The 16491-nt window shown below is 39.7% G+C and overlaps 1 long non-coding RNA gene across 1 annotated transcript in view; it reads right to left on the bottom strand.

Annotated features, from left to right (window-relative positions):
* Positions 1-10950: 10950 nt before the first annotated feature.
* Positions 10951-16491, bottom strand: part of LOC133633581 (uncharacterized) — a 129065-nt gene continuing 123524 nt past the window's right edge. The window contains exon 3 of the long non-coding RNA XR_009821790.1: positions 10951-11020. This is a non-coding gene — a long non-coding RNA (uncharacterized LOC133633581). The remainder of the gene's footprint in view (positions 11021-16491) is intronic.

Raw genomic sequence — 16491 nt, 5'->3', positions numbered from 1 at the left:
CGCTGTTTCCGACATCTGCAAAGCAATTAGCTACCGGCTGCCACCTACTAATATGGAAGAGTATTACATGGTTACTTTGCCGAGCTCTAGACAGCACCGACACTCAACAACAACACATCATTTGCAGACTATAATTACTGGTTTGCAAACATTTTTTTTTTACCCAAATACTTTGAATTAGATAGTCTCCCATTGCACACCAGACTGTATCTCATGGCACACTAGTGTGCCGCGGCACAGTGGTTGAAAAACACTGTCTAAGTGCACTATAGTATAGTGCACTACAATAATGGGACTGGCAAGTAAAAAGCGTTGCTTCCCTGCACAGCAAAGATTTCAGCACAATGGACAGCGACCCGTACTGGACGATAGCAGGGATGCAACAGCGGCACCCAGAGGCCACCTTGGAGGTGACGAGTAGGTATTGTAAAAATGTGGCGCAGAGGCAACACAGGAGCAATCCATGTTTACTGCATGAAATGTAAATGTAAAGAAAAAAAAAAACCCCACAGCATTACAAATTCACAAAGCAACGCCGGGAATTGAGCTATACAAAAGTGCAGGGCAATATATATGCGCTGACACAAGCTGTGTGTGTTGCGGGTAGAGTACTGCTCCATCAGCAGCAATCCACTAGGTAAACCTCAGATTTTTTTTTATTTTTTTTTAAATGTGTTTACCGCTCTGCTGTTGGAGGTTAGTGCAAGGCTGTTAGTGTGAGGCTGCCTCCTCCGCCCCTCTCCATCTTTGTCATTGCAATAATTGATACACCACTGCTACGTTTCTGCTGTAAAAATATCAATTTTTGCTGTTAAATACTGGAAGAGATTACCAAAGGCAATATATGGTAAACACTGTGCAGCTGCAGTGTAAATGGATACAACAAACGCATTTGACACAATTAATTATAATATTATAGTGAACAAATTAGGACTGTGTGGCATCAGAAGGCTGGTCTTGAACTGGGTAAGAAGCTATTTAACCAACAGGAAGCAATAGGTGAAGCTAGGCCAGGGGTCGGCAACACAAAACGTTGAAAGAGTCATATTGGACCAAAAATACAAAAAACAAATCTGTCTGGAGTCTTATAATGAAGACTTATTTTATATTAGCTATATTAGCCTACTATCAAAATGACTGTGTCGCAGGCTGAAGCAAATCTTCGTTGACAGAAATATTGAAATTTAATATTTATTCCACACATTTTTACAACATTAAAAACCATTAGTAAATCAGAAGGTGAGATACCTCCTGGAAATTACTGGCTCAAAATGGCCAAAGGTATAGATGTGTGTGTCCAAGTTAAAGGAAATGGCAGGCTGTCTTTTTTTAATGGATTTATTACAATCTTTGGCAATGTTTGCTGTGGTCTGGAACAACATGGCACACAAACAACTGTCTGAAATGCAACCGATTTTACATACAGATAATGTGTTGTGAGACATGTAAATATAAATGATATACAAAGAGGATAAAAGTAAAGGATATTAAATGAGCTCAAATATACCTACAAATGAGGCATAATGATGCAATATGTACATACAGCTCACCTACATAGCATGTTAGCATTGATTAGCTTGCAGTCATGCACTGATAAAATATGCCTGATTATCACTCCAACAAGTCAATAACATCAACAAAGCTCACTGTTGTGCATCCACGCACAGCATAAAATGTTTGGTGGACAAAATGAGACAAAGAAGGAGTGGAAGATTTTATATGTAAACAAACTGTTGTGTCACAGTCCAGTTCAAGTGAGTTCAAGAACCACTGAAATTAGTAGGACAAAATAATGTTCAACATATACTCTCATCAGTGAAGCATACACGCAAACATATTAAACAGTGGGCTTTCTAACACTTGGGAAGGTTTGTGTCACGTTTGTCCTCAAACAAAAAACATACTAAAACAAAAAAAGTATTTTTCCCCATCTTTTTCCATTTTCAATCCTTTTTTAAAAATGCTCCAGGGAGCCACTATGGCGGCACTAAAGAGCCGCAGGTTGCTGAACCCCGAGCTATGCGAACACACATCTACAAAGCTAAATATATCTAGCGGTGTACCCCAGGGATCAATACTGGAACCAAAATTGTTCAATCTATATGTAAATGACATTTGTAAAAGGTACAAATGACTTACAGTTAGTATTATTTGCCGACGATACGACTACGTTTTTTTCAGGAAAGAACAAGCAAGCGAATACAAATAATGTGTAGAAATGAACAAATTATAGAAATTATTTGACAAATACCGACTATTTTTGAATCTCAGTAAAACTAAAATAATGCTATTTGGTAACGGCAGAAGAGAAAGTCAAACACAAATACAAATAGATGGAGTAGATATAACAGCGTAAAATAAATCAACATTTTGGGTATAATAATTGACGATAAGATGACCTGTAAATAGCATATAACAATATACAACATAGAGTGTCAAGAAATATTTCAATAATGAATACAATAAAATCACTGCGTTGGAGTTACCATATCTGAGTTATTGTGTAGAAATATGGGGAAATAACTATACAGTAATACTTCATTCACTACCGTGTTACAAAAAAAGTCAGTAAGAATAGTACATAATGTTGAATAAAGAGAACATATAAACCCTTTATGAATTGAATGAAACATATTGAAATTCAACAACGTGGTGCATTTACAAACAGCTAAAATTATACACAAGGCAAACTATAACCTGCTACCCAAGAATGTACAACAATTTTTCTCAACAGAAGAGGAGAAATATAACCTTAGAGAAAAATCTATCTTAAACATTTGTATGCATGTACAACACTTACAACCTTTAGCATATCAGTATGTGGAATTAAATTATGGAATGGATTAAGCAGAGAGGTCAAACAATGTACTAATATGATCCAGTTTAGGAAACTGCTCAAACTACAAGTGTTTACAAAGAAGAAGAATTATGATAAACATTTTAAACTTTACTAAAAAAAATAGACAGTCTCGTTCGTCTTATGAGAATTACAACTTATTTTACTAGGTATTGAGAAAGTATTTATGGCTCTAAATTGTGTGCAATTTTAAAACAGGAAGAACAAATTAAGAACAGTAAGTGAACAAATGTGTTAGTAAGTGCTATGAAATGGAAAAGGGGTTATGATTAAATAAGCTCTGCTTCTTCCTACTTTTTTTAAGACATGTTGGAATGAGGTACTGGAAATATATATATGCATGTTCGAAATAGACTTACACCATAAACCATAAGTACTGTACTTTTATAAAGTAAAGTAAAGGTGAAAATTTGACCCCGGGACAGACTATTTCTATTTTGCCTTAAAATGAGCATTCTGGAATTGATTGGGTTTGACCGTTAAGTTTCCACAATACACAATAACTGCTAGCAAATTATTGTGCCATGTAATATGTATTTAAATACACAACATGTTACAATTGACAACAATATACAAATTCAATACATAACATCGATTTCCTGTGTTACATTTCATCACAGCTTTTTACCTACGTTGCAAACTGATTGCCATTGAAAATGGCTGAAAAAGAGGGCTCATGGAGTTATTGTGTCGAAATATTAGGAAATAACTACCAAAGTATGCTACATTCACTAACTGTGTAACACAAAAGGTCAGTTAGGATAATACATAATGTTGATTATAGAAACAATTCAAACCCAATATTTATTGAATTAAATATATCAAAATTCACTGGTTTGGTGCATTTACAACAGCTGAAATTTGGCACAAATCAATATATATACACAACCGTTCAAAAGTTTGGCGTCACCCAAACAATTTTGTGGAATAGCCTTCATTTCTAAGAACAAGAATAGACTGTCGAGTTTCAGATGAAAGTTCTCTTTTTCTGGCCATTTTGAGCGTTTAATTAACCCCACAAATGTGATGCTCCAGAAACTCAATCTGCTCAAAGGAAGGTTTAGTTTTGTAGCTTCTGTAACGAGCTAAACTGTTTTCAGATGTGTGAACATGATTGCACAAGGGTTTTCTAATAGTCAATTAGCCTTCTGAGCCAATGAGCAAACACATTGTACCACTAGAACACTGGAGTGATGGTTGCTGGAAATGGGCCTCTATACACCTATGTAGATATTGCACCAAAAACCAGACATTTGCAGATAAAATAGTCATTTACCACATTAGCAATGAATAGAGTGTATTTCTTTAAAGTTAAGACTAGTTTAAAGTTATCTTCATTGAAAAGTACAGTGCTTTTCCTTCAAAAATAAGGACATTTCAATGTGACCCCAAACTTTTGAACGGTAGTGTATACATATATATATATATATATATATAGTACAGTACACAGTAATGAGAACACAGTTGTTCTACTAACTGTACTGTACTTGCTGCTTACTTGAAAAAAAAAAAAAACACTTACCTTTCACTATTTGAGTAGCCTTTGTTCTGCCATTTGAGTACTGGCGAGCGATCTCTGAATCCGGGAACATATCCTTCATGGATTTGTTGAAAACATCCGCAAATGAGAACGGGATGTTTCTTGCAGCTATCAGCATAGCCATCTTTGTCTCGGCATATGTTACACCCTCGGGTCTCCATTTAGCAAGGTGGCCCATAATACTGGGCTGTGACCAGCCTTGTGTTTCTTCTCTGACCGTTCATGAGTGACTATATCCATTCAGCCACCGTGTTATGGGTTATAGATAAACCTATGGATAACAGAGACATACATAATAGTCTCCTTTTCAGGTGAGAGAGGACGCTAAAGGCATAGCCTTTAAGGCACGCCCCCAATAGTTGTCCGGCTGGAAATTTTGGACATTACTACTTGCCTTACTTTTGAAGCAATGCATGATGGGAATCCGGATGTTGTGTGTCAGTGTATTAACGTGCCGGCTGGAATAAACACACGCTGAGAAATAGCTCCGTGCCTGCCTACTTTATGGGTTATAGATAAACCTATGGATAACGGAGACATATATAATAGTCTTCTTTTCAGGTGAGAGACAACGCTAAAGGCAGTGCCTTTAAGGCACGCCCCCAACAATGTTGTCCGGCTGGAAATCGGGAGAAATTCGGGAGAATGGTTGTCCCGGGAGATTTTCGCGAGAGGCACTGACATTCGGGAGTCTTCCGGAAAATTCGGGAGGGTTGGCAAGTATGACGTAGACAAACAACAAAACAAAAACACAATTTCAACACCCACATGCACCGCGGTGGAACAGGAACAGACCCAACAAAGCAACCAAGAGAGCCAACTCCATCCTAGGCTGCCCACTACCTCTCGGGGAATGTCGCGTCCGTGCGGATGCGTGAAACTCGTCCATCCTGACGCTCAACACTAACTCCGCATCTCCTCCGGTCTCTTCACGTGGACTCTGGTATGGCAGAGAGCCAGCAGCTGGTCTCCGGTGCAACATGGCCATGGCCAGAAATCCCCCGAGGTGGATCCAAAAGTTCCCAAAAAAGTGCAACCCTTTTGATGCTAGTTAAAGTTAAAGTTAAAGTACCAATGGTTGTCACACACACACGAGGTGTGGTGAAATTTGTCCTCTGCTTTTGACCCATCCCCTTGTTCACCCCCTGGGAGGTGAGGGGAGCAGTGAGCAGCAGCGGTGGCCGCGCTCGGGAATCATTTTTGGTGATTTAACCCCCAATTCCAACCCTTGATGCTGAGTGCCAAGCAGGGAGGTAATGGGTCCCATTTTTTATAGTCTTTGGTATGACTCGGCCGGGGTTTGAACTCACGACCTACCGATCTCAGAGCGGACACTCCAACCACAAGGCCACGCAGTACCAAAAGGCAAAAAACACATGAAAACACGAGAAAAATGGCAGGAACACAAAAGGAGGATGCACAAGACTCATGCAACCAGCTGCCACTACAGCCTCGTTTAGCCTTGTTAGATAATTCCGGGCCTGTTAGATGAATTTTCACGAAGTAGGACTCGTTAACTTTGAAATTAATATTTTCCTACAAAACCTGTGTACGGCTTTCCAAATACGTTTTTTTAACATTAGGAGAGCCCTCTTGGCACGATACATTACCCACATAGTCACCTTGACAGGCCGCACACTTTAAAGTGTGGCGAAGGATGTGTTACAATACTCACCACGTGACAGTCAGGCCTAATTTTAAACACCCAAATGGGGCCGCGGACAAAATATTGTTGAGGGCCCTGATGTTCGAAATAAACGAATACCAATACCAAGATTTGAAAAAAAACCAACATAAAAAAACAGCTAAATTAAAATAGACAAATGCCAGAAGACACCGATTAATTGCTGTTTGGTAAACATTGGACCGGTCCCGCCCTGTTTGATTGCATGCCTGTTTGGGCAAAATTCGTCCGCCTCGGATTATTGTGATGCAGATTGACAGCGCAGGTCAACAGCAGAAGGACAATTTGCATTTTCATTACGTTCACGATTGACTCGGTTCTCCTGTGGTTAGAATCTCTTTTACGCACATAGAGCAATATGCAAATACAGGTAGCGGGTCGCTGCACAGGAGGACCCAGAGCTCTTGTGTGACTGACGACTTTATGCTCCGCATGTACAGGGGAAATACCGCTGCAAAAACAATCACAGCGTAAAATAAACTTAAAAATAATTTCTCTGGGTGAAATTGATCGTTTATAAAGGGAATTTGCATCATGCAATTTTCTAGTTGGTTTACACTCCGTTAGTGCCTCGTTAACTCTTTGATTTACCTGGAAATTCTTGTAAACAAACTAAATCTACTTGCACACGATATACTAAATCAAAACGTTATTATTAGAAATACAGTGAGATTAGTTTCTAATGTTTTAGTGGCATGTGGAAATACATTGTACAGCTCCAAAAATAATAAATTGACTCTATTGTTAAGTCAGTACTTCTCAAAACCATCAAAATAAAAAGAACACATTTTAATGTACATTTTGCATTTTGTACTCCTGTATCACGATATCTTGTGTCCAGCAACGAGGACAGGCAGGTTCCCCCGAAAAGGATATCTTAGTCGTTTTATTTCTTGTTTTATAAAACATTTTTTATTACATTTGAGTATTTTTTAGTGATATATTTGGCACTTCTTTTAAGGTCAATTTTACTATCGTATTTTAGTCATCCTTCCGTGTTCCAATGTAAATGTGCCACTGTGTGGACTTTTTCCCCCCCAAATTGGGTGCCTTCTGCCCGAATGTAGCTGAGATAGGCTCCAGCCACCCCGAAAGGGACAAGCAATAGAAAATGGATGGATTCTTATGTCTGTACAGCACTTTGACCAAAAGGGGTTGTTTTTAAATGTGCTATATAACTGCCAGCCAAAAATGTTAAAATAATATCTGAGCTGCTGACGTTTATCCACGAAAATATGGAGAAGCTGCTAATGGTGTGTTCATTGGTAAGGACATACCGTAGGAATCCAATCTCCAAGGTAAATGCAGTACATTATTATTACATTACTTCATAAAACTACTGTTGTTGTTAGTAACATTCTATTGTATTAATTTGTTTTTGGGGTTTTTTGCAATGTGTGAAGCACATTTGGACAATATTTCTTTGTTTTACCTTTTAAAACACGGACAGGCTAACCTCCTCCAACCTCCGAGGACAAAGCTACGGACAATGGGAGACCGGGCTTTCTGCTCCGCCGCTCCCAGTCTATGGAACGCTCTCCCTGACCACCTGAGGGCACCACAGACTGTGGATGCTTTTAAAAAAAGGCTTAAAATCCCTTCTTTTTAAAAAACGCCTTTTTTTTTTTAGATGTATGCATACTAGTTCTAGCTATTAGGCTGTTCTAGTTTGTGTTTTTATTTATTTTTATTATCTTTTGATTTTGATTTTTTTAGTACACTGTAGCACTTTGAGGTTGTTTACTCAATGTAAAGTGCTTTTTACAAATAAAATCTATTATTATTATTATTATTATTATTAAAAGTCATTTTACATGTTAAAATTATGTAGTTTTTAAGGAGGAGAGGGGCAGGCACCATTTAAATTAATTACACCTAATTTCAAGAACAACACTGATTTGTGATACAAGTGTTTTGAGTTAAGAGCTCGTCAAAGACCCAATGAAGCTTGTAAGTTGAGGTACAACTGTATGCCTACCTAATTTAATCTCAACCAAACATTACCAGACAGCAGGTGTGAATGGGCCTGCCATCACAAAGTGTAGACTACCAGTTCCGCTCACATGAGCACACATGCACACTCGTCTCCTGCGTCGTCGTTTTTGTCGAGCGGATTGCTTTGACAGACGGGGAGACCTCAGAGCGATAGCAGCAGTCATCCCAACGTTGCATCCCGGTGGGATGCCAAAGGAATAAAGGCCTGCGGGAAACTGTGGAGGCTTCTGGAAGCGACACTGTGACTGACAGCGCCACAGTCCCATTGTGTGACACGAGCGTGGAACACGGAGAGGTGACAAGCGCCCTGAAGGAACTTTCCCAAAGGCTGCAAAGAGCTCATCTCTGTCTTCTCACTGGGACTATTTCGCACAAAAACAGAGATTGTGTTGTCTCGGTTGTGAAAAGACTGTCCGGAAATGATATGAGCAATATTTTCCGAAAGTGGGGTCATTCCAGTAAAGCAGTGTTTTTTAACCTTTTTTGAGCCAAGGCACATTTTTTGCGTTGAAAAAATCCGGAGGCACACCACCAGCAGAAATCCTTAAAAAAACGAAACTCGGTTGACAGTAAAAAGTCGTTGTCGCAATTGTTGGATATGACTTTAAACCATAACCAAGCATGCATCACTATAGCTCTTGTCTCAAAGTAGGTGTACTGTCACCACCTGTCACATCACGCCGTGACTTATTTTGAGTTTTTTGGTGAATTTTGAGGACAAAAATGATTTTATTCCATTTAGGCTGTAACATAACAAAATGTGGGGAAAATGAAGCGCTGTGAATACTTTCTAGATGCACTATATCATGAAATATTGAAATCAATTAAAAGCGTGAAATGAATAAATCACGATTTAAATAATTAAGTCTTGGAATAATTAAATCATGACATAAAAAAATCAAATCCTACAATATGTATCCAATCGTGAAATTAATTAATTCATGAAACAAGTAAATTGTGAAATAATATATAAAACCATGAAAAAAAATCATGAAATTATGGTATATTGTGAAATAATATACTAAATCATGAAATAATAGAATAAATAAATACATAATTAAATAATGAATCATGAAATAATTAAATATTGAAATAATTAAGTATTTAAAATGTAATATATTATAATAAGAATTCAATTTACTTATTACATTACCTAAATAATGACGCATTTATTTAGTTAATTCCAATCATAATTTATGAATGACACGATTAGGAATTAATTAAAGATGTATTTATTTATCAAATTTTGACCCATTTGATGCTCATTAAGCTTTTCAATCTGGCCCGCCGGACATTCCCAAATAATTGTTTTAGATCTTTAAGATGGAAACTGTAGCTGCCATTATGATGTGCAGTGATGTTTTCAAATGACCGGAAGTCTTGAACAATACAAAGTATGTCAATGGTTGGAATCTGCGCTTTTGCATGATATACTAGTTACTATGGTCATCTAAGTCAGTGGTCCCCAACCACCGGGCCGTGGCCCGGTACCGGTCCGTGGATCGATTGGTACCCGACCGCACAAGAAATAAAAAAAAAATAAAAAAAATATATATATTTTTTTTCATGTATTAAATCAACCTAAAAAACACAAGATACACTTACAATTAGAGCACCAACCCAAAAAACCTCCCTCCCCCATTTACACTCATTCACACTCATTCGCACAAAAGGGTTGTTTTTTTTTGTTATTAATATTTCTGGTTCCTACATTATATATCAATATATATCAATACAGCCTGCAGGGATACACTCCGTAAGCACACATGATTGTATTTTTTTTATGACAAAAAACAAACAAAACATAACACAATTCTCCCGGGGCAACCAATCTCCCGATGTCCACCCAGACAACAATATTGGGGGGCGTGCCTTAAAGGCACTGCCTTTGCGTGTCGGCCCAATCACATAATATCTACGGCTTTTCACACACACAAGTGAATGCAAGGCATACTTGGTCAACAGCCATACAGGTCACACTGAGGGTAGCCGTATAAACAACTTTAACACTGTTACAAATATGCGCCACACTGTGAACACACACCAAACAAGAAAGACAAACCCATTTCGGGAGAACGTCCGCACCGTAACACAACATAAACACAACAGAACAAATACCCACAACCCCTTGCAGCACTAACTCTTCCGGGACGCTACAATATACACCCCCCGCCATGCCCTACCCCCACACACCTCAACCCCGCCCCCCCAACCTCCTCATGCTCTCTCTGTTATGTATCAGAGAAGAAAAGGAGGCGACAACCAGGGCAGGACTGCGGGTTAAAAGGTTAATTTGAAACCTTTGATGAATACGTGGCGTGTGTATGCTACTCAAAGTGAGTGAGTGTTGACTATGTGTAAAATTAATAATGTAAATGTTACCAAGGGTTGTAGTCTGTAAATGTTGGTTGTACCTTTCGTCGTTATCCAAGGGGGCAAGGCGAAGAGGCAGTTCGTGGGCAGGCAAGTGGTCGTGGGCAAGAGCAGGGCAGGGTGGTCTGGGTCCGAGCAGGGAGGTCGTGGATCGAGGAGGGCAGTCAGGGAACCGGATGGGTGTCGAGTGACAAGGCACGATCACGGAAGACAGGGGAGTCACTGTGGAAATACAAAAGGGCATGAACCAGGGGGAAACACGGAGAGAGAGCAAAACAAGGACGAGGAAATCACTGGGAAAGGAATGCCAGACGTGATGCTTACTGGAAGGTTAGCGACGTTCTGGCAAAGGTTCCTCGGGTCCGCTGGTCTTTATGTCGCTCCCCCTCGTCAAGTCCAGGTGCGCTGATCAGTGATTGCTTGCAGGCTTGTTGCTGTGTGGGCGTGTTGTGCTCAGTGCGAGCAGAGGCGTGTCTGAGTGTGCTGCCAGCAGAGGGGTTAGCAGAGGAAACGTGGGTTCGACTCCGCGTCATGACACTCTCAGGGAGAGCATGTCCCAAATTCCAAGCTGCTATTTTGAGGCATGTTAAAAAAAATAATGCATTTTGTGACTTCAATAATAAATATGGCAGTGCCATGTTGGCATTTTTTTCCGTAACTTGAGTTGATTTATTTTGAAAAACCTTGTCACATTGTTTAATGCATTCAGTGGGGCATCACAACAAAATTAGGCATAATAATGTGTTAATTCCATGACTATATATATATCGGTATCGGTTGATATCGGAATCTGTAATTAAGAGTTGGACAATATCGGAATATCGGCAAAAAAGCCATTATCGGACATCTCTACCTCTAACCCTAACCCTTTAACCCTAACCCCAACCAAATAACTCTAAATTAAGTCTTTTTTACTTAGAATATGTTCCCCTCGTGTCCAAATAACTCCAAATTATGTCTTTGTTACTTAGAATATGTTCCCCATACTAAAGTGTTACCAACTTTTCAGATGTGAAACTTCCACAGGCAACGTGACGCTCTGAAAGATTTACTGTAAATGTCTCTTTGTAATCTAGCATGAAGGAAAACACTAGAAACCCCAGCTTCGTTTACGCCTCGTCGTATATACGGTTCCTCTGCTTTTTGGTGTTTGATAAGCACAATCCTCTTTGACTTTGGGAATAACACGTCCATGTTCCAACTCCAAAGCTTCTCATGCACCAGAATGCCCTACTTGCTGACTTCCTCTAGGAGGGGGGGACATCGTCTTTGTTGAGGAGCTAAATGGGAGGCCGGGACAGCGGTGAAACGAGAGGCAATGAGCGAGTACGAGCGACGGAGCAGCTCCATTAGGGACGACTTCAGATGAGCACTCTTATCTCTGCACAAGTTGTCTCCCGCCGGATCGCTTTCCCAGCCAACAAGCATCCCTTCTCGCTACACGTCGAGTCCTCGCGTGGTTTCGCGGAGTGAAAGATTGCAATGTGTGAAGCGAAGATTTCACCAAATTGGGTTTCGCTCTCTCAGCTGCATCACATTTGGCGTGTGATGAAACATTGTCATCATCCGGCGCAGGTGGAGGGAAGAAGAAGAAGAGGAAAAGTGATTGATTTGAGTCGCTGGGATAAGAAGATGAAAATCAACAGACAAGAAGGTGCATGTTCTTCGCCTCACTACATTGCAGCGATTATTTATCAATGTGAACGATGCGGAAACACATTGAAAATAGGGTTGTGCGATATAGACGATAAAAACACTATAAATTTGGCGGATGATACGTTTTAATACTATCGTCATATCGTGATAATGCATTTTGATTAGAGATGTCCGACAATGGCTTTTTTGCCGATATCCGATATTGTCCAACTCTTAATTACCGATATCAACCGACAGTCGTGGAATTAACACATTATTATGCCTAATTTTGTTGTGATGCCCCGCTGGATGCATTAAACAATGTAACAAGGTTTTCCAAAATAAATCAACTCAAGTTATGGAAAAAAAATGCCAACATGGCACTGCCATATTTATTATTGAAGTCACAAAGTGCATTGTTTTTTTTTAACATGCCTCAAAACAGCAGCTTGGAATTTGGGACATGCTCTCCCTGAGAGAGCATGAGGAGGTTGAGGTGGGCGGGGTTGAGGTGGGGGGAGGTATGGGCTAGCAGGGGGTGTATATTGTAGCGTCCCGGAAGAGTTAGTGCTGCAAGGGGTTCTGTGTATTTGTTCTGTTGTGTTTATGTTGTGTTACGGTGCGGATGTTCTCCCGAAATGTGTTTGTCATTCTTGTTTGGTGTGGGTTCACAGTGTGGCACATATTTGTAACAGTGTTAAAGTTGTTAATACGGCCACCCTCAGTGTGACCTGTATGGCTGTTGACCAAGTATGCCTTGCATTCACTTGTGTGTGTGAAAAGCCGTAGATATTATGTGATTGGGCCGGCACGCAAAGGCAGTGCCTTCAAGGTTTATTGGCGCTCTGTACTTCTCCATACGTCCGTGTAAAAAGTCATACATTTTACTTTTTGAAACCGATACCGATCATTTCCGATATTACATTTTAAAGCATTTATCGGCCGATAATATCGGCAGTCCAATAATATCGGCAGTCCAATAATATCGGACATCTCTAATGTTGATGACACGTTCTAGCTGCGTCAATGGAGGTTAATTTGTGTCTTTATTACAAAGTATTTTTTGGACACTGAATTTCCATCCATCCATCCATTTTCTAGTGCTTGTCCCTCTCGGGGTCGCAAGGGGTGCTGGAGTCTATCTCAGCTGCATTCGGGTGGAAGGCAGTGTACACCCTGGACAAGTCGCCACCTCATCACAGGGCCAACACAGATAGACTTAAAACATTCACACTCACATTCACACACTAGGTCAGTGGTGGCAAACTGGTTTTAGCTCAGAGGCCACATGCAGGAAAATGTATTCCCGGACGGGTAAAATCATGGCATAATAACTTAAAAATACAACTACGACAACTTCAGATTGTTTTCTTTGTTTTACTTCGGCCCAAAGTAGAACAAGCAAATTCTGAAAATGTACATATCACAAATAATCCTGTTGACAAAACACTTCAAGTTAGTTGAGCATTCTGAGGAACAATTTGGTGCAGTTTCAAAAACATGAAGAACAAGGAACTTAGACTTCATCTCAGTGTATCTACAAAGCAATTCAACTTTAAGTCACAGTCCATCTAGGTTTGAACAAACAATAAAATAAAGCATAAATAAAAAGTTTTCTATGTATCAACTACCTCATTTGTCATTTCCACATATTAACCCTGTGCTAACTCAACAAAACATACAAACAGAGGTAGAAACTATTCAAGAGGGTTGAGTTACTCCCTGCCTTCTAGGCATCACTGTGTGTTAATAGAAAAATAAAAGCTATGCAATTGTGAACAATTTCAACAACAACAAAAAAAACTGGAGATGTCCGATAATATCGGCCGATAAATGCTTTAAAATGTAATATCGGAAATTATCGGTATTGTTTTTTTTATTATGGGTATCGTTTTTTATTTTTTATTACATCAACATAAAAAACACAAGATACACTTACAATTAGTGCACCAACCCAAAAAACCTCCCTCCCCCATTTACACTCATTCACACAAAATGGTTGTTTCTTTCTGTTATTAATATTCTGGTTCCTACATTATATATCAATATATATCAATACAGTCTGCAAGGGATACAGTCCGTAAGCACACATGATTGTGCGTGCTGCTGGTCCACTAATAGTACTAACCTTTAACAGTTCATTTTACTCATTTTCATTAATTACTAGTTTCTATGTAACTGTTTTTATATTGTTTTACTTTCTTTTTATTCAAGAAAATGTTTTTAATTTATTTATCTTATTTTATTTTATTTTATTTTTTAAAAAGGACCTTATCTTCACCATACCTGGTTGTCCAAATTAGGCATAATAATGTGTTAATTCCATGACTGTATATATCAGTATCGGTTGATATCGGTATCGGTAATTAAAGAGTTGGACAATATCGGAATATCGGATATCGGCAAAAAGCCATTATCGGACATCCCTAAAAAAAACAACTAAAAAGTCAATCAAACACTGTTCACTTTCTTAAAATTTGATAATTCTTGCCTAACAGAATTACTATTGCGACATCAAGCGGAAACATTTAGAACAGCAGTTTCTTTAATTTAAAAATGCGGCTCAATTTTACACTTCGAAAACTAATCTAGCGGGCCGGATTGACCCCTTCAGAGATCACATTTTGTTAACCTAAAAGCATTCACATTTTGCACAATGAGATGTGTGCTGTAGCACAAGCATGAAATAAAGTGTACAACTTTTTGCCTTTAAAATATATCAGTTTTCATTAGCATTGATGTAATATAGTTACTGCATTTCATGATTCATATCCCTAAATGAACATTCTTAATACATGACAGTAGATTACAGGGGTCCCTAATTTTTTTGACTCGGGGGACGCATTGGGTTAAAACAATTTGGCCGGGGGCCGGGCTGTGTTTATATATATATATATATATATATATATATATATATATATTCCTCGCGCACTAATTGACTGAAAGAGCACGCACTTGGGATGATGTCACGTTATTGATGGGAAAATGCATTATTAGACAATATGATTTGCCTGAGCGTCTAGGAGACAGAGTAACAAGCGGTAGAAAATGGATTAAAAAGGACAGATTTAAAAAAATAAACGTTTTTTTTTCTAAATTCCGGGGCCGGATTTTGGACACTGGCAGGCATACTTGCCAACCCTCCCGAATTTCAGCACCCCTCCCGAAAATCTCCCGGGGCAACCATTCTCCCGAATTTCTCCCGATTTCCACCCGGACAACAATATTGTGGGCGTGCCTTAAAGGCACTGCCTTTAGCGTCCTCTCTCACCTGAAACCTTCACCCGTTAACAGCCGCATGCTGTCCAAGCGTCCGCTTTTCCTCCATATAAACAGCGTGCCGGTCCAGTCACACAATAATGTAGCGTTGGACAGGTTTAACAATGGTCTTTACTCAAAGATGTCAAGAAATGCTGACACGTTGTATGATCTTTTAACTTAATGATAACGTTAATTTCAAGCCAACACAGACACACACACAAGTGAATGCAACCCATACTTGGTCAACAGCCATACAGGTCACACTGAGGGTGACCGTATAAACAACTTTTACACTGTTACAAATATGCGCCACACTGTGAACCCACACCATACAAGAATGACAAACACATTTCGGGAGAACATCCGCACCGTAACACAACATAAACACAACAGAACAAATACCCAGAACCCCTTGCAGCACTAACTCTTCCGGGACGCTAGAATAACATCTACGGCTTTTGGAGCTCAGTGCACAACTGCACACGCAACAAGAAGGAGACGAAGCAGAAGAACGAAGAAGAGACATGGCGACGACGAGTAAGTAGAAGAAATACGCTTGCAAGTTCCAAAATGATTGGAAAAAAGAATTTCATTTCATCCAGGACAGCTCGAAGGGGAAGGGGTATGCTTCCTGCACCACAACCACGCCCCCCCCCCGCCCTCCCTCTCCCGAATTCGGAGGTCTCAAGGTTGGCATGTATGCTGGAAGGCCGTATCCTGCCCGCAGGCCGTAGTTTGGGGACCCCTGCACTAGAAAAAGCAACAATCTGATTGTGGGGTTTATTATTATAAAATTATTTGAACATCGATTTTTTTTGACACCCCCAATAACTTGACCATCAACTGATTCATCACCATTTTCGCTACTGCAAATAATATCCATTAAATTCATGTCAATATTCAATGTCCCCTCCGTTAACATTGCACTGTGTCATGTCCACACAGTGCCGTACTGTCACCGTTCAATGGTGTAAGGGTGCAGAACACCCTAAATAGGACAAATAGTGTGAGGCCTGCGAGAAGGCATTGATGCGTCAAAGCCTGCCATGGCCGCTGAAAGGTTGGCGAGCCGGAGTGATTAAAGCAATGAATCACTAGTGGGGCGGTCTCAGCTGCCAGCGTCATTGCACACGCTCAATGTGGACG

Source organism: Entelurus aequoreus, linkage group LG18 (genome assembly GCF_033978785.1).
Source record: "Entelurus aequoreus isolate RoL-2023_Sb linkage group LG18, RoL_Eaeq_v1.1, whole genome shotgun sequence".
NCBI classification, from domain to species: Eukaryota; Metazoa; Chordata; class Actinopteri; order Syngnathiformes; family Syngnathidae; genus Entelurus; species Entelurus aequoreus.
Note: the sequence above shows the minus strand (reverse complement) of the source record. Positions and strands in the feature narration are given on the sequence as shown.